Below are 23,450 nucleotides of genomic sequence, written 5' to 3'. Positions count from 1 at the left end.
TCACAAAATAAAATAGGCTGCTAGTAATTTATAACAGCACTTTGTTCTGCCTGAAATACATTTTCAACCCTGTTCTCATTATTGTTCATAATTTTTTTTGTCATGTTGAACTATTTGGGGGGATGTAATATTAACCTTCACGACAACACTCTGAGGAATACATTGAAGTGAACAGAGAGCTGCCTTTGTTTTTTAGATGTGGGAATTGATACCAAGTGGTTAAATGTTTTTCCTAGGTAGTGCATGCTTGTAACAGATAATATAAAAGGAGGTAACTAAAAGAAGCTTCCGAAGTAATAATTTCTAATATCTCTAGCTCAGCTATTTGCTACAACAAAATTGTGTCCACAAAGCACAACACTTCGGGACATAATGAAATGAGATACACACACAAAAGCATTCCTCAAGAATTGATGTTGAAGTCAGGGAGAACCTAAAATTTAAATCCTTCTATTTAAACATTTCAATAAGCACCACATTAATTGTTTCTATTTTATGAATTTAAAAGGTTATTCATAGATCACTGGAAGTGATCATTATATCAAATCCTTACTCTGAAAATCAGTAGTTAAGAGGACAGAATTAAGCATTAATCCTGATTTTCAAGGAGCAACAGTATTTCTGTTTTAAAAATAACTCATTGAAAAAAAAGTTTGTGTGTGTGTGTAGGAAATATAGAAAAAATATTAAAGATTATGCTATTATTTCAACATCTTATATATTTGTAATTTATCATAATAAAAACTCAAAATCAGGGGACCTAGTGGTAACTTATTCTGTGATAACTTGAGTAACTCATTTTGCTTCTCTTTGATTTTCTGGTTATCTGTAAAATAAAGACCTACATTACATGATCTAAGTGACTAACTAAAACTGGGTTACAGAACCTTTGAAAAAAGGACGTTTCATCCTTTATCTAGTAGAGTTAGGGGAAAGAGGCAGAAATCAGCCTAACATTTATAGGATGGAAGTAAATGAGGTCAAGATATTGGAGAATGAGAGTTATGAAGGGGTGGAGAGTTATCACTTCTTAAGATAGCTTATGAGCTTTTGTGTTTTAGATGAGATGAACATAATTCTAACAAAGTTATAGTCCTGGTTATATCCAGGGTTAGGAATATAAGACATAATTTTAAACACAATTTTTCAGCTCTCTCTCATAAACCAAAATGGTCTCTGGGATCTGAACCATCAGGCAAGCTCTAGATGGCTGTGGGCCACAGTAGGCAAGGTAAACTACCCTTACAGTGGATCTCAGACAGAAGTAAGTGAGGGGAAGGAGGTGAGCAGAAGGAAGGAGGTGAGCAAAAGAATGTATTACTGTGGATGAGACTGCAGACAGTGTTTCATTATAACTAGTACAGCAGAACCTTTGGCAAATTTAAACATAAATCCTCAGAGTCACGGAGATCCCACCTCTTCAGACTACTTTGGTAAACAGTCTATCAAGAACAGTATGAAAACCAGAGCTCATCATAACATAAATGTCTCTGACCCAAAGAATTACACAAAAGGTGTCACCCAGCAATACATACTTAACTGGTAAGTGAATTTCAATGGGTGTTTAGTTTGTTCCATTCATTGGATGACTCCATGAAAAAGATAACATATAAATGGGATTTGAAGAAAAGTAGGGATTAGATCTTTCAAAAAGTTAAATAATCTCATTTTCTCCTACATGCAATATTTGAAAATCTATACAAATTAACTGTCTTCACTAAACACAAATTAAAGCAATGGAACAAAGAACAGTTTTGTTTTCAAGCTACCTGCACACCCCTTTAGGGTTTTACTGACCCCCTTAGGAGGACGCTATAACCCACAGGCTGTGCTGAAAATCATGGGTTTAGATTAGAAAAACCTTTTAAAATAACTATTGTGCTAGTATATCAGTTTAGTGGGTCAAGAATAACATTTCTCATGAAATAGAATAGTATGGGATAGTATAGGATGTAATGGAATAGATTATTTTTGTAAAATGTTTATGTGCTATACATGTATGGATGGATGTGTGTCTACTAGATCACAAAGTAAAATATCTGACTGTGAGTTATAGTCAAAAGTTTGAAACCCACCAGTTTAGAATAAGGTAGAAACATGGTACATATGGGCTAAATGTCCCTACCCACAAACAAGTTTTGACTGGCCCCACAAAAGAAGCAAGCAAAAGGATAATAATAATATAATCTATGGCTAAAGGACAGGGAGTGGGCCATAGGAAGATCAAACTCCTAGACCCGCTTCATTGCACCACACTCACTAGCCACGTGAACCAATTGATCATAGAGATGAGCAGCACAAAATAAGACCATTTAAAAGTATCAATATAAATATCACTGTTCAAAACTTCATGTTCAAATCTCTAGTTATCTCTCTGCTACATGAGTGAGATTCATACAGTTTGTGGATTTTATATAAGAAATCATAGACTACTTCACTCTTGCTCTGTTACACTGTCAGAAAGCTACTCTTTGAAAGTAGGTGTATGCTAAAAAAATTAAAAGATCATTTTAACTTTTAATGGAAATAAGAAGGTGTGTTTAAATTGAAAAAAATCTAAAAAAGAAGTCATTTCAAAGCCAAATAAAAAAAATGTGGGGTTAATATTTTGTATCCATGGTAGAGTTGTCTGAGTTAATGTGAGGAGTTTCAAGAAATACAGAAACACAAATCTCTCCCTCCAGCGATTCTAATGAGTAAGTATCCAGGGTTGAGAACCACTGAGACAGAAGAATAAGGTTTTGCTACAGCTGAGATTCCATTTATGGTTGTCTTTTTTTCATTGGTAAGCAGATTTTTTTTTTCTTCACCATGGCTACACAACAAGAGTCTGAAAATAGAACCTCCAAGGAAGGGCAATTCTACCTGAAGCTACAACATGGCAGCTTCTGTCCACAAGAGTCAGCCAATCAGCAACATAACACATTTATAAAACTACAGAAAATGAGTTAAGGCTAAGTTTTTGTTGCTTTGATATAGTTCTGACAAATAAAGTGAAAGATATTGAATCAGAAGCAAAACTTTTATAGGAAAAGAAGTAAGGAATTTTCTTTCCTACTGAAAGACTATATCCTCTTGTGTCTCTTCTCTGGTCAAATGAAGTAGGATTTTACTTTCCCTTAAATAATCACGACACTTCGCACCATGGCTGATGAATCCTACAAATAGACTGCTTCATCTTATATCCCTGCTCAAAATCTTGCATCATTTCTAACACCTTCCAGGAGAAAACCCAACTCTACATGACATAGTAAGAAAAAGCTCCCAAGATGAGATTCCTACTTACCCACCCAAACTCCCACCCCCAACCTACACACTATACTTTGTATAGTTCCCAAAGATAAGAAGTCATTTTACACATCCATGCCTTTGCTCACTTTGCTGACTTTGTCTGGAAAGCTCTTCTATCCAACTCCACCCTCTCCCTACAGGAACATCTCTCCATTCAGCCTTTCAAGAATCAGCTCACGCACAGCTCTTCTTTGAAAATATTCCTCTATCAAGACAACTGTTCTTGTTTGTTGAGATATTAAATTGACCACTGACTCTTCTGTGTTCCCACCAGAGTCTGTGCATCATTCTATAATAACTGTTCTAAAAATGTTTTACACTTAGATCAAGGTTTATCAAAGTCAGCACTACTGACATTTTAGACTGGATAAATTCTTTGCTGTAGGAGATATATATATATATATATATATATATATTTTTTTTTTTTTCGCTATGCGGGCCTCCCACTGTTGTGGCCTCTCCCGTTGTGGAGCACAGGCTCCGGACGCACAGGCTCAGCGGCCATGGCTCATGGGCCCAGCCGCTCCACGGCACGTGGGATCTTCCCGGACCGGGGCACGAACCTGTGTCCCCTGCATCAGCAGGTGGACTCTCAACCACTGCGCCACCAGGGAAGCCCTGCTGTAGGATATTTTAACAGCATTGTAAGATGTTTAATACCATCCTTGGCTTCTACCCACTATGTGCCAGAAGAACTCCGCCTCAAGTCATGACCACTTCCTATCTCCAGATACTGCCAAATGTCTCCTGTAGTCAAAACCACCCCAGTTGACTAAGATGTGCATCTTTGTTCTCCCCTAATAACCTGTAAGTTTCATGAAAGCAAGAATGTTATTTTCACCTTTGTATTTTGGACTTAGCATAGTGCCAGGTCCACTGTAGATTCTCAAGATATGTCTGTTAAAGGAATGATTATCTTGTTACAAAAGGGATACTAACACACTATCAAAATGTAGAAGATCAAGCATATCGACATCTATCCTAATCATGATAATGCTTTGTTTTTTTTTAAGGATTACATCACTATTGAAATTAGAATTTTCAATATCATCAAAACATCACTTAAAATCCTCAAATCCATCCACCCATCACTAGAAATCATTTGTATTGATTTTTATGTGGTTTTAATACAAACAAAAATGAGATTTGGGGTCTAGAACTTGACTTGAAATTATACCTAGGTATATAAAACTCTCGGAGTAAAAATTGCTTGCATATAGTTGGTTAAATGATTCTGTTTTTTAAAAAATGCTCAGCTAGTATTTTTATGTTCTCTGAATAGCTTTAATTAATTACTTCACTTTTTAAAAAACGTTCAGGGAGTATTTTTATGCCCTGTAAATAATATTTTCAATTTTAAAAATTTTTACAAACTAAATCCCATCAAAGTTAAAAATAGTCCCTTCCTAAGTCTACTTTCACTCCAGTAACATTGATGGAACACATTTCTATGATAGAATTAATAAACCAAGAAATTTTAGAGGCCAGAAATACATTACTTTAATTTTAAATACTTATTCTAAAGAAGTTCCTAAATAGAATTGCTGTGCCAGAATTCAAATATGTGAGCCCAAATATGCATAATACACAAATACACATAAGTTTTTCAAATGTATATATTCTATGGATAATGATTTAAAATCTCTAAAAGATTATTTTAAAAGCTATCAATTATTTTAACATCTTATATCCAAATTATTATTAATTACATTTAAAATAGAAAGAAAAGTTAGCCATGAATTCTTTCCAATTCCATAATATATCTTATCTAGAGATAAATTATTTAATTTGAAAGTACAATTCATGTAATGTACAAAAGATTTTCATTAATGATGGTGTGTTCAGAAAGAGACAGTGTGGTTATATGAACTCTGGCTATTTATCAGATAAGCATATTTGAGCAAATATTGTATTTTAAATTCTAACAATTTGACAATAAGTGGTCTTCATTCTTATTTTCTTATTTTTCTTATTTTCTCTAATGATGTAATTTCATACATCATATATGTATATATAGTCATTTCATATTAAATGACTATAATGTTATTGAAAGTTTAAAGTCAACCTTATTTTATAGAGAATCTTAACTTTGTAAATAAAGCCACTGACGTTTTCATTTGGTCTCAGTTCCTTTTAACCAAACTAAAAATATCTTGTGTATTCAGCATCTGAATTTTTCACGCTCACAGCAACAGAAATAATAAAACGTCATATTAATCTATCTTTAACGTCATTGTTCTTGAGGCTTAGCAACTGCTTTTTTTCTTCTTCTTCAGTTTGGCTCTCTATATTCTAAATGATTTTTGGTCACTTTAAAAAAATCCGTAAATATCCAAGTATATAATTCTGGTTTTTATATTTTTTGAGATACTAGTACATATAACCCACTGCGAGTTCTAGAAAACTAATACTTTAAACCAGGGCTCAGTAAACTATGGTCTACAGGCTGAATTCTACCTATCACCTATTTTTGTATGGATCATGAGCAAAAGCAGTTTTCACATTTTTTTAATGGTTGCAAAAAGTCAAAAGAAGAATAACATTTCATGAAAAGCCAAAATTATATAAAATTCAAAAATTCCAGTGTCAGGAATTCCCTGGTGGTCCAGTGGTTAGGACTCTGTGCTTCCACTGCAGGGGGTACAGGTTCAATCCCTGGTCAGGGAACTAAGATCTTGCAAGCCACTGTGAGGCGTGGCCAAAGAAAACCAAAACCAAAACCAAAACCAAAAACCAAAAAAATAAACCAAAAAAATTCCAGTGTCTACAAATGAAATGCTATTGAAACATAGCCACACTCACTTGTGCACGTATTTTTCTAAGGTCACTTTTGAGCTACAATGGCAAATAGGAGTAGTCATTACAGAGACCCAAAAAAACTGAAATATTTACTATCTGCCCTTTATAGAGAACTTTGCAGACCCTGCTTTAAACAATTAGTATATGACTATCACACACACACACACACACACACACACACACACACACATACATGTAAATCTGGTGAATAGGACACAGTCCATTTCTGAGGGGATTTCTTTCAGCCAATATCATTTTCTCAATAATATATTTTTCTATAAACCTTGGTAAAGGCCATTGGTTATTAGCAATAAAATACTTACTATGATACTCTTAAAATATTTGGAAAAGTACTATTGAACTAGTTGAATTGATCATTTACTTTTTTGAGGTGTTCCTTTCTTCACCTCACCATTGAAGTCTTGAGAGTTTGGAATTCCTATAATTCCCCAGTTGAAATCAAATTAGACATCTAATAACAATCATCAATGACTCTGAATCTGTAAAACTCAGCCTAATGTCTACTTTATCATATCTTAGTAAAGCTGTTATGCCTGGCTCCTAGCTATACCATTTTGTAATGAAGACAAAACATAGCAAACCAGATCAAGTTTAATTTATAGTCTTAACCCAGTTTACATTCCATCTTAAATACAGGAAAAAAAAAAAAAGCCCACGAATTTGGTAAATGAACCAAAAAATTGAATTCCTTGCAAGCAAACATTGCTAATAGGTGTTAAAATGATACAAAAGATTATCATTCTCTACTAGTGAACTTAATACTATTCAAGCTTTTGAAAAAGCTACAAAAACGTGAATTGTCAGTAATTCTGTTTGATGCCTTAACTAAATAGATAATATTCTGAGCATCTGCTCATGGTTCAAAAGTTACCATTAAAATAAGATTTCCTAGCAGAAAAATTCAACTTTTTATTGCCTCTGCACATTACTATAGGCCTTCTTTTAAAGGGGGGAAAAAAGCTTTAAAAGTCTTGAAAGGAATGTAGATTTAATATTTTGCATGATTTCGATAGTATATTATGTGACTATTAATAACAATAACTATATTTTATTTTGAGGATATTTCTGAAAATCTCTAAAATGAATGGACATAGAGCATATTTCTAGGTTTTTATATTTTGCTAAGCATTATAACAATCAGCGAAGAAAAATCAAAATTCATTTAGGGACATTTAAAAATAAGTAGGAGCAATGGTTCAAATAGTAGTTCTAATATGTGCTTCAGAAGAAAGCTAGTAACTGAAAAATAAAATAATAAAGAGATATTTTCTATTATGTATTAAAAGAAATATTAGTTTTTTAACTGAATTCAACGGCTTTGTTGTTACTACCAAATTTATTTAAACTGACAGTTTAGAATTGTTTTTCTTTGGCCCCTTAAACAAATTGTAAGAAGCCAATTTAGAGCAGCAAAATAAATAATGTCACACTCCTGAGAACCAAAAAGATTATTATCTCCAACACATGAACCTAAGAAGTGAGGTCTTTTTCTTAACACCACAAACAACTGGTTTTACCAAAGGCAATCTTGGAAAGAAGGAGCCTTAGAGATCACCCAAGAAATGGAAATCACAACGTTTCCTCTAAGTCATGGATGACTTCTCCCAAGTTGTGTGAGATTCCATGTCAATTCAAACAATACTAGGCTCATCATTAAAATAATTTTCATTTAAAAGAAAAATAGATCATAATTATCTTCAATTATCATATAATCTCTGTAATTAGAGATGATGCCATATTCAGCCAGCTTTTCTGGTATGGTAGAACCCTGATAAGAAATCTCAAATATAAATGCCTGTTTGCTTCCATTAATGGAATATTTGTGGGCTGAAGCTGACTGGTGACAGACCGTGGATGGGACTGGAGTCTGGAATACAATGGTGTGGCAGACCTGTACAACATTTGACCTCAAGCTCTATGCTTAGAATTGAAGAAACTGCCCAAAGAGTCAGTTCTTTCTCCAAATCTAATCAAAATATTTCAGACGGGACTACAATTCACAAAATAAAATTTTGTTTCCACCTTTCTGTTTCCAAATATGGGAAGATGTTTTTCACTTTCTTTTGCTACATTTAATTGCCAGCCCAACCGTTACCCATCACTGGAACCGTACCACCAGAAAAGTTTTACTGGAGGCTGCCTTATGTCGCAAACACGTTATTAAATTAAAATGAATTTTCCATGCTTACTAAAAAGTGAGCATTTGTAGTCACATTAGGTGGCTTCAGTGCTGGGCACTTACCCAAGTCCCTGGTTCTGTGGAGTCAGCTGTCCTCCATGTGCCCGGCTCTGCCGCATGTGACTGAATGTTGGCCTTACCACACTTTTTCAGAAAAGATTTGATCCTTCAAATGGGAGGTGAGTTGCTCATTATGAGAAGTCTAAAAAAAAAAAAGCTGGATTTTAGACAAGCAAATGCTTCCACAGGTCCCAGAAGTTTTTGCAAGATTAATCATCACCAACATGAAACTTGAGCTCATCTTTTATAGGCTTTTGTTTCCTTCCAACTACATCTCTTTCAATTTTCATTTCATTCCCTTACTCTTTTTTTTTTTTCCTACCTGCTTTTGATCTTCTATTTTACACTGTACAGAAGTCTTGAGTGGTATGTGTGAAGCGAGCCATCGTCAGCCTGCTGGTCTAGAAAAAAATCATAAAGTAAGAAACAAGGCCTGAGATTGGATTGGGAATTAATCTGCATGGTTATCAATGTCCTGTTGTGCTTCATGAAAGATGCCTGGTCTTTTCAATACTACATTTCATGTAGCGATGAAAATGGGATATGGAATATCATCGTGAAAACTAGTTTGATTGGGATAATAATGACTAAGAAGCCATCAATGCGAAAAACCTAACAGGACCCAATTGTGAAGAATGAGCTAGACACTGAACCTGCTTCACAATCTCTGCTTTTGTTTAGAGACTTCCACCAGGCTTTGGAGCCTTGGAATGGGTTTGGATGTCATCTAAGCATTCCACCCCAAAAGCTATTATCATTTCTCATTGAGAAGAAAAGTGGGAAGCTGGGATTTGGGTGCCACAGGGAAAGGTTTTTGAGATACTCTGACCACAGTAAAGCTTTGCTTCATGCACTTCATGCACTACTGTGCTTAGGGATGGCTGTGGGGAAGCTTGGAGCCCATTGTATAGATTTATGTTACTCCATCAGCTGTTTAATAATAATTGCTATCCTGAAAAAGGACAGTATTTTATCAGTAATACCACTAGCTGATACCTTTATAAAATTTCATTTTATTCAATTGGCTTAGGGTACTTTAACAACATTTAAGTTCTCAATTGCTTCTGTGATAGAGGCAAGTTGCCTATGGCTACTGTGAACTGAGATTAAAATCCAAGAGTTCAGCCTTTTAAGATTTCTAGTAAATCCCCTGAACCAAACTCTTTCCCTAAATGGTAAGTGAATTTAAAGCTAATATAACTACTAAAAAATAATAGACAGAGGCTATTCACATTGCCTTCTATCTCCTGTTTAGTATTGAAAGGGAGTTTGGTGCTTTCTACACCAGACAAATTCAGGTTCATGTTTTTCAGGGAAGTGTCAATTCCACAAACAAGCATAGTTATAATACCATTCTCCTCCTGAGTAAATATGAGATACATGAACCTACCAACTTTTTGAATACCATCAATATAAAACTCTTTGTATTTTCTTGATTAAAAACATAAAAACAATTCTAGGAAACCTCTTTTTAGGCCTTCCTAATTATGCTGACAGAACTGCAGCATCATTCTCCAGAGGCTGTTTTACTCCATAATGAAGCTTTTGAGTGAGATGTTTTCAAGCGATGTTTCAGGTTTTACTTTGAACACATCTCTGCCATGTTCTCCACCATTTTAAAAGTTAAATAAAAATGCAACAGCTTCAAGTAGCAATTAATAAATTCTGTCATTTACATAAAAAAATCAGCAGTTTCTATCCTATGAGAAAATGAACATTTCATAAATATTGAATACCATTACACACATACCCTACAAGTTGGTTAGCTAAAAAGAGAGAAATTCCATTAGAGGCTTTCGCAAGGAAAATATAAAATAGTTGAGATAAAGCAGCTGACAGTATTAGTTACTACTTTGCTTTAAAAATGTAGTGAACAGCAATTCCACAAACTTCCAAGGGAAAATTGTATCAGCTATTTGAAAACTCTGAGCCCCTTTATTAAGAGGATTTCTTGTCTTATAGGCTGTGTGACTTGGTTGAATAGTGATTAGTTGTATATGCAACATATGCTTGTATCAGAGAATAATTTAGCCCCATAAAATATTCATCAGTATCTGATAGCATCAGAAGTGGAAATCTGACAGTCATCCTGTCCAGAAAAGGATGTTTCATAATCAGAAGAAGTGACCAGTGCCCTTTAGTACCTAAAAAAGACTGAATTTAGACTAGGAAGGCACCCTGACTTCTGTTTTCTCAAACTAGATGGCTCACTCCCAACTTCCTTTAAAAATCATATAACTAAAACCTCAATGACTGAATTCCTCCAGCTAGAAAATGAAAGTAAAAAGCCCTCCTTGTCACATGCAGCAATAATAGAGCATAGTTAATAAGTCGGTATTTTAGGACCTTGCTTACAGGAGACTTATGTTCTTTCTGTCATTTAATAAAAGTATCTTTCTGGTGTGGGACATGAAGGTGAGATTTTTCACTTTTTATTATTAGAGTCAAACCTAGAATGATGAAGTTGACATTCGCCAGCAATCTGTGTATTGGGGAAGGGATAAAGGTTGATTTCCACTGTAGTCTCACAGTTATCTCTCAGTGATGGAACTGCTTCCAGGGTTCAGTCTTTGCCCTGTTCACTTCACTATGTACAACTGCGTCCTGAATGATTCCATCTTATCCAGTTTTATAGCACTTATTTTCTAACATACTACATAACTTAACTTATTTATGTCTTCTCCCTCCAGACACATACCTGAATGTAATCCCCACTGTAGGTTCTTCTTGTTCCCTAATGCTTCCCTAGTACTCAGGAGAAAGCCTGGCCCATAAGAGGCACTCGATAATATATTTTGAATAAATGAATGAATGAAGAAAAACAGTGACAAATTACAGAAAATGTATTTGAAAGTGGGGATATAAATATGTTTTTTTCAAAGTTAAAGGAAAAGGCAAATAAGACTAGTTTTAGCATAATTTTCTATTAAAGCAAAGTTTTAGCTTCACAATAAAGAATGGTATTATAAAATAAATATAAGAATTCTGTAGCTCTAAACCTCTGTGCTTGATAAAGTTTGTATCACCCAAATGTTTAGTCTCATTTTCAGAGTTCTTTTTAAGATGGACCTGAGCTCAATATATAAAGGATCTCATAAATATATATATATATGTGTTGATTTTTAAACTTTGATATAATCAGTTAATCCAGCAGCCAGAAACTATCTTTTTTTTAAGGTTTATTTATTATTTATTTTATTTATTTATTTATTTATGGCTTCATTGGGTCTTAGTTGCAGCATTCAGGATCTTTGTTGAGGCATGTGGGCTCCTCATTGCAGTGCGTGGGCTTCTCTCTAGCTGTGGCACGTGGGCTCCAGAGCGTGTAGGCTCTGTAGTTTGCAGCACAGGGTCTCTCTAGTTGAGGTGCATGAGCTCAGCAGTTGTGGCGCGTGGGCTTAGTTGTCCCATGGCATGTGGGATTTTAGCTCCCTGACCAGGGATCAAAGCTGCTTCCCCTGCATTGTAAGGAGGATTCTTTATCACTGGCCCACCAGGAAAGTCCCCAGAAAATAGTTTTTGACATCAGAGATTCTCCCCAACAAATTTACTTTACTTTTCATTTTCAGTTGGCATGTAGGCATCTCATAGATGCACCCTAACAGGTTTCCTACTGCAGACCTACATTGTAGAAGTATTATAGTTTTTTCAGGCACTAACAAAACAAGTTGTAGCCCATGTATTCTTTTTTTTTTTTTTTGCGGTACGCGGGCCTCTCACTGCTGTGGCCTCTCCCGTTGCGGAGCACAGGCTCCAGACGCGCAGGCTCAGCGGCCATGGCTCACGGGCCCAGCCGCTCCGCGGCATGTGGGATCTTCCCGGACAGGGGCACGAACCCGTGTCCCCTGCATCGGCAGGCGGACTCTCAACCACTGTGCCACCAGGGAAGTCCCCCCATGTATTCTTATACACAAAGAAATTGGCTCTATGTCCTAATGGGATTTCAGGCCATGCAGCATTGTAGACAAATTATACATACAGATTCAGCCATACTTGAAAGAGGACCCAAACAAGCTTTACGCATAAGTGCAATCGATTTCCCAACTCAACAAGTAATTTAACCAAATATTTCTAATCTCAAGAGTCTAAAAGCCAAATAAAGTAGCCTTGCTTCTTGATCAGCATAAATTGTTGGTTGATAAGTTAGCAAGCAGCTACAGGCTACACTAAAATTTATTGTATTGAATGTATTATTGTACCACAAAAGGGGAAAATGTTATTAGAGGAATGCTGAATTTATTACTTTAAGACCATCAGTGGAAATACTGGTATATTGTTGCTCATATGTCTCAGGATACTTAAACCTCTGTTTGTTTTTTCAGGTATTTTTAGAGATTCTCCTTATATACAATGTACTAACATACTCTAGATGCTTTCAATGAAGAATTCATGGTTATTACAGTATTTATAGTACTACAGTTTCTTGGTAGTTATTTATTTATAGATGATCAATTCCAGGAACTAGCTTTATTAGGTATCTGGTATTGAATAACTTTAAGAAAGCTTTTAAATCATCCTAGATTTATAAGGCATTTCCTTGTTTCTTAGATTACTTAGGCACACTCATTTCTGGAAATGCCTAATCAAAAGCATTAAATTTAAAATAATTGTAAATTGGAGTGCTGGTGGCTATACAACTGCAATTACTGTATCAGTTCACCAATACACCCCAATTTGCCAATAAAAGCACTGAAACTGTGGTTTGTATTTCCAGCAAATCTATGTTGAAAGCCACAAACTAGATAATGGTAGGAATAATTGTTCTAATTATATCACTACTGTCATAATAAAATGGGCCCATTCTTTTTAAAACCAAGGATTCTAAGAAATTTCTAAGCTAGAAACGTAGGCTACTGCAATCGTTTCAACACACATTCGAGGATGGTGGGAGTTTGTTCTGAACTCTTTAGTTAACTTGAGCATCACCTCTTTTCTAAGACAGTAAACAAACTTCAAGGACTACAAGGGCTGGAAGATAATGTAAATGAGTGATGCAAACTACCTGGTGAAGGGGCACATGGGCACATTGGGTGAGAAGCTGAAACTGTATCCAATTCCAGGACACGAAGCAATGGCTACACTCTTTCAGGAGACTTTTGCCATGCAGGAATACATTACTCAACATTGCCAGACATTCCAATTTTTCAAGGAAAGAGTAGATCATTTGAAACTACCCACATTTTATGTGCTGTCTCATGTTTTAAAATCATTTGCACAGGGCTTCCCTGGTGGCGCAGTGGTTGAGAGTCCGCCTGCCGATGCAGGGGACACGGGTTCGTGCCCCGGTCCGGGAGGATCCCACATGCCGCGGAGCGGCTGGGCCCGTGAGCCATGGCCGCTGAGCCAGCGCGTCCGAAGGCCTGTGCTCCGCAGCGGGAGAGGCCACAACAGTGAGAGGCCCGCGTACCGGAAAAAAAAAAAAAAAAAAATCATTTGCACATATTTGGACTGGATTAAATCTTTGAGCTACTAGTTTGCCACATTGTCTAGAAGTCGTAATAGTCAATGGTATTTTCTTACTAGAAAAAAATGAGACAGTTTCCTGTTAAAATCTTGTTCTTTTAGACAGTACTGCTCAATTAGCCAGTAGTGGCATTTTCCTGAGTCACAGAGTGAATTTCCTATGTCCATTTATACATAATACTGAATGTCCATGAGGCCCAACATCACAGTTTCACGTATATATTTTTATCATATAAAAAGTACCACATCGTGAAGGGGAAAAATGGTACGTCCAAAGGTACCGTCTTGATGTTAGTTTTATTATAATCATTTCAAAGTCATAACATCATAGTTACTTTTTTGACACATTCAGGAAGGTATTTTGTGGCTTTATCCTAACAAAACAGAGGATAAGAAATAAAGAACAAAATTAACATTTTCTAATCTATGGTTTTGACCTACAGAAACATAACAATTATGGATGAAATTACAATGTATATGGGAAAGTATTCACTCCCTGAGCTTCATAAATGGAAAAATATTAATCAATTTTTCTCCATCATCATTTTAAAGAAACCTTTTAAATGTTTTACCTTCTAAGCCCTCTCCATACAGCCAACAGTAAATATATATGTAAAATATATATATATTTAGAGAGAGAGGGAGAGAGAAAGAATATATTATACCGTTGGGTCTTTTCTTTGGAGAGCCCTAATACAGTAGGCTAATTTTATACATGTTGCTGCTAAATTCCATCTCCCCTATCTTATATATTTACAGATTCTTTCTCAAAAGTTTTTATTTGTCTGCACTCGAAATGAAGGAATTTATATTTATTCACAATAAACTTTATCTTATTATAGTCAACTCATTATTCTTGGCTGAATGATTCTTTTGGAGGTTTGCCTCTGGGCTCCCATGTATTCACTGTCTGCTCAGATTTATCTCAAATACAGAGGATAGAATCATGCGATAGAATCATGCTTGCTTCATCAAGGCTAGTTTTTGAAGTCAGATGAATCTAAGATCTGACTTTCTAAGGAAGTGGTCTACACCAGCCATAGCTAATGTGACTGCTGGACACCGTGTTGCTATTGTTTTTCCCAAGCATAAAAAGCTACCTTAATAACTCTTTTGAATCATACTAGACAAATTATAATGCTCAAATTGAATGACACAGTTTATTCTTACCTAGCTTATTAAATTCTCAGGAGAGGCTAAACCCTTTGAATGAGAAATCTTAAATCAATATTAAATTGAGCCCATGTACCCCAAGGAGATTTAGACCATCTGCTAATTCTGCTGGGCAAAGGCTTTCTTTTCTATTCTCTCAGCTTTGGAGAAGTAGAATCCAATTTGCCTCCAGCTCCCATTTTTTCATCCTATAGTTAAATAGTCTATGTAAAACAAACTTTTGCAACCACCTTGTGTTATCTGAACCCAGTGTGTTCCTTTCTCACAAGAAAATAGATGGGTGTATTAAGGACACTGAAAGAGTGTTCGCAAACACAGTTCTTTCTTAGGATCTGGTGTCCTTTAAAAATTATTTCCTAAAACATGTGTTAACCTTTATATAAACAATGATTAGGTCAAATAATTTTCTTTTTGCCAAATAAATATTTTGGAAGGTGAACGTTATTACGTTTTGAAATGTCACAGAAATCTATTGGTATTCCCATCTGACCACTCTTCCCACACCCCCCCACGCTCTTTCAGAACATAAGCATGTGTAGCAAGCCTTTCATGAACAAGGAATCCATTCAGGACTTAGGTACCTGGGCCAGTTTCCACTCAACAGGTTTCCTATGCACTTGTAGGTGCCAAACCACGACTCTTATGTTTCTCCAAAAGAATTCTTAATAGACAGGAGATTAAACTCTAAGTGGCTTCCTGATTTCACCATTTCTGAAGCCCAGTGTGAGGTTGCTGAAAGTTCACTCCATTTGTACCATCAGGAGCCTAACAGGCTTTAGAAACTGAGTGAGTGAGGTAATATTTTGTGAGTGTGCAGATGAAATATTGGAGTACTTAGCAATCTATTGCATTAAAGGCACATATACATTTTTGATCACCTCTTTATTTTTTGAAAAGAATTCTTCTGTAATATTCTGAGTTTCAGGTTTAACTGAAGAATGTGAGATGAAAATGACTGTAATTTTAATAATAATCTGTATGGTAACATAAAGACAAAGTAAAGAAATGCCTGTATTTGCCCAATACTGATTCTCAACTCCTCTCTGAGCAAATATCTATTCATTATCTGAATATAACAATTAAAATGTCTTCACAGTGGTAAGGCAATGATAAATGTCCAGTCTATAAATGCCAAAAGCCAGATTGCAGGAATGGTTCCACATACTAATGTTCAATCAAATCCATGTACAATCAAGATGAAAAAGGAAACAAAATGCACAGTAAATGGGGAACTCTCCGAATTATCAAACATGAAATTAAACACTAAAATGATTGCCTTTAAGAATATAATCAGTAATCTGGAAAATGAGTTTTATACAGATGTAATGAGTTCCCAAGAATAATTTGTACAATGTCCGATCAATGGTGTTAGGCTTGTATAAACCTTGCCTAGTGCCATCTTGGTAGTGATTTTTGTCCTAAGCATTGTCCAACATCTCCTGTGTTCTCTGAGGCATGAGACCACCAAATATCCACATTTGAATCACATGATCATGGAAGGTTATTTGTGAAAATTAATTTTGTTTGTCTATCTGGACCCACAGTTGAGCTCTCACCTTGAAATCAAGAAGTGGCATTGCTGGAATAAACAACTTTGGTAGAGTCAGTTTATAATCACTACTTCAGCAATACATGGAAATCCCATGGGCAAGAGTTATTTACTGATATTCATCCTAAGTAATTTTCCTGTTTGTCAAGGAGGTATGCCTTCCTTCAGTTTTAAGAAATGCAAGCTATAAAGATTCAGAAGGGTCAGGAAACAAATACTCCATATAGTCTGAAATTAAGGGATCAAATTAATACCTTTGATAATTTACAATGTTTTTAAATTAATTTTATTTTGTATAATTTCTATATTACAAGGGTAATATTCTGGCCAGTGATATACGTGGGTCTGTTTTTGTTAAAAGCCATGTATTCTGTTTACTGGAGACTAACTCCAAAGTCCATTGTACTAGATATTTAGTTAAGAAAATCTCTTAAGGATCAAATGCATTTTTCCCAAGCTCACTATATTATTACATTTGTTTATTTTTTTCTTCAGTCATGGCTGAAGTAAGTGGTTTCTACCTATTTCTAAATTGATTTAAGGGATATTATAAGTAAGAGATGTGGATATAAATAATATCTGCTTTATAATCATGCTATTATAAAAAACGGTAAAGGACAAGAGTCAAACAGCGAAAGAGGGATTTAGTTCAAGAGTCTATAAAGGAGCATTAACTAAAATATGAATACTATCTTCAATAGCAACTTCACAGAAAATGAATAACACAGACATTCTTTTTTATACTGCTTCTTATCATGGCTCTTTTAAAAAATTAGCATTGAAAAGAAAAGGTTAAATGACAGGAATTTTTTCTTTTCTGTAAGTGTCTCAATGGTCTTCTTAGAATTTTTCTTTCTTTCAAGTCATAGAAATCATCCCTGTGCCTGACATTTTTAATTGCCCTCAAATATCAATTCATTACACCTTCCTTTCTAAATGAATACAAATTAATTTAGTGGGTAATGTTTCTATTTAAAAATACTTAGCTTTCCACGCTCCCGTGAATCTGCAGATGGGCATGTGACTACTTCTGGACAAAGAGGTATACGTGACAGTTGAGGGTTGGGCTTTTCAGAGCGTTGTCTTCCTAACAGACTGAGCAAACCTAGTCAATATATCTTTTGCCCTTTATCTTTTCCCTGTCTCTCTTCCTAGATTGAAAAGTGATATCTAGAAGGGCCATAGCATTTTTTGTAAATATGAGGAGAACGGCCTTGCACTAAGGGTGACAGCATAACAACAACACTAAGGTTGTTGTTATGCTGTCATGTCACCATAACAACAACCCTGGATTACTGTCCGCCTCCAGACTCAATGTTACATGAAAAATAAAGCAAAATAAAAGAATAAAATAAGCACATCAACTGACTTTCTGTGACACAGCTGAACACAACCTTAACACTCAGACTTCCTTTATGTGTCCTTGCCCCACTCTGGTTTAGATGCTCCTCCTTGTTTCCATGTCATCTCCTACAATCCCAAACACAGTATTTTCTGCCTCTCTCTGCATCACAAATTTCAGGAAGACAGAAATCATGTCAATCTTTCAATCAATGATGTTCCTGGAACTTTGCACATGTCTACATAGCACATAGTAGGCACCCAATACATTTGATAAATGGGGAAGTAATAAAGAAATGACTGAATAAGTACAATTCCCACCTCTCTATATCTACTACTAACAAATAATCCAAAACTCTTCTTGTTTTCCCTTAGACTATTGTAGTATCTTCCTCATGGTTTTCCCTGCATCCCCCTTGCTCAAAAACGCTCCCATAGCTTCCTATTATATTTATAATTAAATCCAAATCCTTTACACATTCTATGAAGCCTAGTATGATCTGGCTACTCTCTACTGCTCTGAATATACATCTGTTCATTCTCTTCATTATATTCCAACCACAGTGGCTTTCTTTTGGTTACTGAAACATTCCAAGCTCATTCTCACCTTAAGATCTTTATGCCAGATGTTTCATTTCCACAGATGTTCACACAGCCGACTCCTTCTTGCCTTTTAGATCTCAGCTCAGATCACTTCCTCAGAGAGGTCACAGCTGACAACTCAATCTAAAGGAACTCATCAAACGCTCTATCCCATAGCCTTCTTGTGGGGCTGTTGAGAAAATATTTTTGTTTCTGCACAGTAGGGCTTTCTGAGAAAATTTTACTGAAACTTCGAACCTGAGCTAAAATGCAACCCTTAGAAGGTAATTTATGATGGAATAAATAATAAGAACTCCAGAGAGATTTACTTCCCAGAGGTATGTGTTTACATTTCAAGGGGAGTTGACACCCAGGACCATGGAGACATTTCAAAAAGTGAGGACTCAGTATTCTCTCCATTACTTTTCCGAGGAAGCTCTCTCAAAAGAGGAAGGAAAACAGCTGCCCCTCTCTCCTGTATCAATGTGCAGATTCATTTTCTTTTGGGGGAAGAGGAGGGCTTACTCACCTACAATTCAGACCCAGTATGTGTAGAGTAACATCTGGCTCTTACTGCTCTGCCCTGGAGGGAGGACGTTGTAGCACAAGGGAAACAACACATTATTATTTACTATAAATAAGTAGTGATAAATCTTCTCTGCTCCAGAAACCTCATGTTGGCATTCAGGGTAATATTAATAAATATAGTACAAAAAACCTAATCTCTCCTTTATTCTTTTATAGTTCCTGTCATCCAGTACTGGGTATCCACATCACTCAAGATGGTGCACAAGTTCAGAGTCTTTGTTAGGTTTACAACTCATGCCTGAAAGAGCTCCTAGTAGGAGATCAATAAGTGTTAATGGAATGAATAAATGAATCAGTCAATGAAATGAAAAAAATATCATTGAAATGACAACCTTTTGGAGTACTGGATTGTGTAGCTTTCTACTGATTTGGGTTACAGCAGAGGGGAGATTAAAAATTTTAGAAAAATAATTGTTTATCTCGGATGACCTGCTAAAGCATAGTATATGTAACATCTTTTGAAAACTGAGGTTTTTATAGATGTCTGAAGTGAAGACATTTTGGGTTTTTTTTTTTTAACGAACTGATTTCCTTACGACTTAACTACTGGCTGTGTAGTTAATGAGATTTATGTTTATATAAATATTGAATAATTTATATTTTATATAAATATTGAATAAGTTATCTGTATTCTTGCCCAGCTGCACAGCAGTTGAGATGAAAACCCAGCCTTTTCTCAAAAAGCAGCTTTAGCCCTTCCCAAGGCTCTGAACTAAAACAGAATTAATTCCTCAGAGTTCTGCATCATAAGTTAACTGGAAAATTTAAAAGAGTGTACTTTAGTAACTCTCAATCTCTATCACACGAGTGCTGACAACAATTTAAATTTGAGGAGGACTCCACCTTAATGGCATTTCCAGATGAGTTACTCCCAAAATACATTTGGCAGAACCTGCAGGGTAGACTTACTAAGCATTATCCACTTGAATATTGAAAGAGATCTTCAGAAAACAATTATTTTCATTTTGATGGAACTGATACTGAGCTCTTACTTCTGATAACACTTGTACAATTTCTTCAAGCTGATCATCTCATTGCAGAAACAAAACAAACATATTGACAGCATAAATATTTGACAAATGTAATTCTTGAAGATTTCACTCAAAGAAAAATATGGGCTCTGAATTATAGTGGTGGATTCAAGAATGGCTAGAATTAATTAGGTATTCTCTTAACATTTTAAACTATGGGTTATAGTAAAAATAATTTCTTCTTTAAGAACTGCTGAATGTAGTAGGTATTTTTAAAATTTTACCATAACAAGTCAGTTGAAGTTACCTAGAATTTGAGGAGAAAGTAAGTATAACGTAAACTTCTGAAATCTAAGCTTACCATAAACACCACATTTGATCAACTCTTTAGAGAGGTAGCCAATCTAAATAATTATATACAAATGTGTTGCTACTGTGAATAAGGGTGTACAGACTCAAATCCTATTGGGAGGATAAATTAATAGAAGATAAACTGTAATGATAAACTGATAGAAGATAAACTGTAAGTTTGCAACACCCAATGCTTTGAGAAGGGTAAAATCTGGGTAAACAAGAGTTAAAAATTAAATACTGTGTAGTTGTGTCTCTAGCATATTCCATAGAACAGGGCATTCTGATTGGCAGGCATGAGCCTCTAGCCTTCTCAGTAGGTATATTGCTATAGTAAAGCAAGGTGCATGCCAATCTATTAACACTGTTTCCAAAGATCATCTAAATAATTTTTTTTACCATTTTTATTGGATTACTATTGCTTTACAATGGTGTGTTAGTTTCTGCTTTATAACAAAATGAATCAGTTATACATATACATATATCCCCATATCTCTTCCCTCTTGCATCTCCCTCCCTCCCACCCTCCCTATCCCACCCTTCTAGCTGGTCACAAAGCACCAAGCTGATCTCCCTGCGCTAAGTGACTGCTTCACAGTAGCTATTTATTTTACATTTCATAGTGAATATATGCCCATATATACACTACCACTTTCCCACTTTCTCCTAGTTTACCCTTCCCCCTCTCCGTGTCCTCAAGTCCATTCTCTAGGAGGTCTGCATCTTTATTCCCATTTTGCCCCTAGGTTCTTCAGGACCTTTTTTTTTTTTTTTAGATTCCATACATATGTGTTAGCATACAGTATTTGTTTTTCTCTTTCTGACTTACTTCACTCTGTATGATGGACTCTAGGTCCATCTGCCTCACTACAAATAACTCAATTTTGTTTCTTTTAATGGCTGAGTAATATTCCATTGTATATATGTGCCACATCTTCTTTATCCATTCATCTGTCAATGGACACTTAGGTTGCTTCCATGTCCTGGCTATTGTAAATAGAGCTGCAATGAACATTTTGGTACATGACTCTTTTTGAATTATGGTTTTCTCAAGGTATATGCCCAGTAGTGGGATTGCTGGGTCATATGGTAGTTCTGTTTTTTGTTTCTTAAGGAACCTCCATACTGTTCTCCATAGTGGCTGTATCAATTTACATTCCCACCAACAGTGTATGAGGGTTCCCTTTTCTCCACACCCTCTCCAGCATTTATTGTTTCTAGATTTTTTGATGATGGCCATTCTGACCGGCGTGAGATGATATCACATTGTAGTTTTGATTTGCATTTCTCTAATAACTAACAATGTTGAGCATTCTTTCATATGTTTGTTGGCAATCTGTATATCTTCTTTGGAGAAATGTCTGCTTCGGTCTTCTGCCCATTTCTGGATTGGGTTGTTTGTTTTTTGATGTTGAGCTGCATGAGCTGCTTGTAAATTTTGGAGATTAATCCTTTGTCAGTTGCTTCATATGCAAATATTTTCTCCAAATCTGAGGGTTGTCTTTTCATCTTGGTAATGGTTTCCTTTGCTGTGAAAAGGTTTTGAAGTTTCATTAGGTCCTATTTGTTTATTTTTGTTTTTATTTCCATTTCTCTATAAGTTGGGTCCAAAAGGATCTTGCTGTGGATTTATGTCATAGAGGGTTCTGCCTATGTTTTCCTCTAAGAGCTTTATACTGTCCGGTCTTACATTTAGGTCTCAAATCCATTTTGAGTTTATTTTTGTGTATGGTGTTAGGGAGTGTTCTAATTTCATTATTTTACATGTAGCTGTCCAGTTTTCCCAGTGCCACTTACTGAACAGACTGTCTTTTCTCCATTGTATATCTTTGCATCCTCTGTCATAGATTAGTTGACCATAGGTGCACAGGTTTATCTCTGGGCGTTCTATCTTGTTCCATTGATCTATGTTTCTGTTTTTGTGCCAGTACCATATTGTCTTGATTACTGTAGCTTTGTAGTATAGTCTGAAGTCAGGGAGTCTGATTCCTCCAGCTCCGTTTTTTTCCCTCAAGACTGCTTTGGCTATTCGGGGTCTTTTGTGTCTCCATACAAATTTGAAGATGATTTGTTCTAGTTCTGTAAAAAATGCCATTGGTAATTTGATAGGGATTGCATTGAATCTTTAGATTGCTTAGGGTACTATAGTCATTTTCACAATGTTGATTCTTCCAATCCAAGAACATGGTATATCTGTTGGTATCATCTTTAAATTTCTTTCATCAGTGTCTTATAGTTTTCTGCATACAGGTCTTTTGTTTCCCTAAGTAGGTTTATTCCCAGGTATTTTATTATTTTTGTTGCAATGGTAAATGGGAGTGTTTCCTTAATTTCTCTTTCACATTTTTCATCATTAGTGTATAGGAATGCAAGAGATTTCTGTGCATTAATTTTGTATCCTGCAACTTTACCAAATTCATTGATTAGCTCTAGTAGTTTTCTGGTAGCATTTTTAGGACTCTCTATGTATAGTATCATCCACAAACAGTGACAGTTTTAATTCTTCTTTTCCAAATTGTATTCCTTTTATTTCTTTTTCTTCTCTGATTGCCATGGCTAGGACTTCCACAACTATGTTGAATAATAGTGGTGGGAGTGGACATCCTTGTCTCGTTTCTGATCTTAGAGGAAATGCTTTCAGTTTTTCACGATTGAGAATGATGTTTTCTGTGGGTTGGTGGTATATGGCCTTGATTATGTGGAGGTAGGTTCCCTCTATGACCACTTTCTGAAGAGTTATCATAAATCAGTGTTGAATTTTGTCAAAAGCTTTTTCCTCAACTATTGAGATGATCATATAGTTTTTATCCTTCAGTTTGTTAATATGGTGTATCACATTGATTGATTTGCGTATATTGAAGAATCCTTGCATCCCTGGGATAAATCCCACTTAATCATGGTGTATGGTCCTTTTAATGTGTTGTTGGATTCTGTTTGCTAGTATTTTGTTGAGGATTTCTGCATCTATGTTCATCAGTGATATTGGTCTGTAATTTTCTTTTTTTGTAGTATCTTTGTCTGGTTTTGGTATCACGGTGATGATGACCTCATAGAATGAATTTGGGAGTGTTACTTCCTCTGA

At 35.6% G+C, this 23,450-nt stretch overlaps 1 protein-coding gene across 1 annotated transcript in view; it reads right to left on the bottom strand.

Annotated features, from left to right (window-relative positions):
- ZPLD1 (zona pellucida like domain containing 1) overlaps positions 1-23,450 on the bottom strand; it is a 123,060-nt gene that overhangs the window by 58,822 nt on the left and 40,788 nt on the right. The window contains exons 3-6 of the mRNA XM_027104015.1: positions 18,988-19,041; positions 18,484-18,648; positions 8,673-8,751; positions 8,354-8,492 (exon numbers count right to left, since the gene is read on the bottom strand). The gene's annotated coding sequence lies outside the window, so the exon portion shown is untranslated. The remainder of the gene's footprint in view (positions 1-8,353; positions 8,493-8,672; positions 8,752-18,483; positions 18,649-18,987; positions 19,042-23,450) is intronic.

The sequence above is a fragment of the Aethalodelphis obliquidens genome, unplaced genomic scaffold (genome assembly GCF_003676395.1).
Source record: "Aethalodelphis obliquidens isolate GAN/ISIS:26980383/991018 unplaced genomic scaffold, ASM367639v1 scaffold1, whole genome shotgun sequence".
Lineage (NCBI taxonomy): Eukaryota > Metazoa > Chordata > Mammalia > Artiodactyla > Delphinidae > Aethalodelphis > Aethalodelphis obliquidens.
This window is presented reverse-complemented; position numbering and strand designations above follow the sequence as displayed.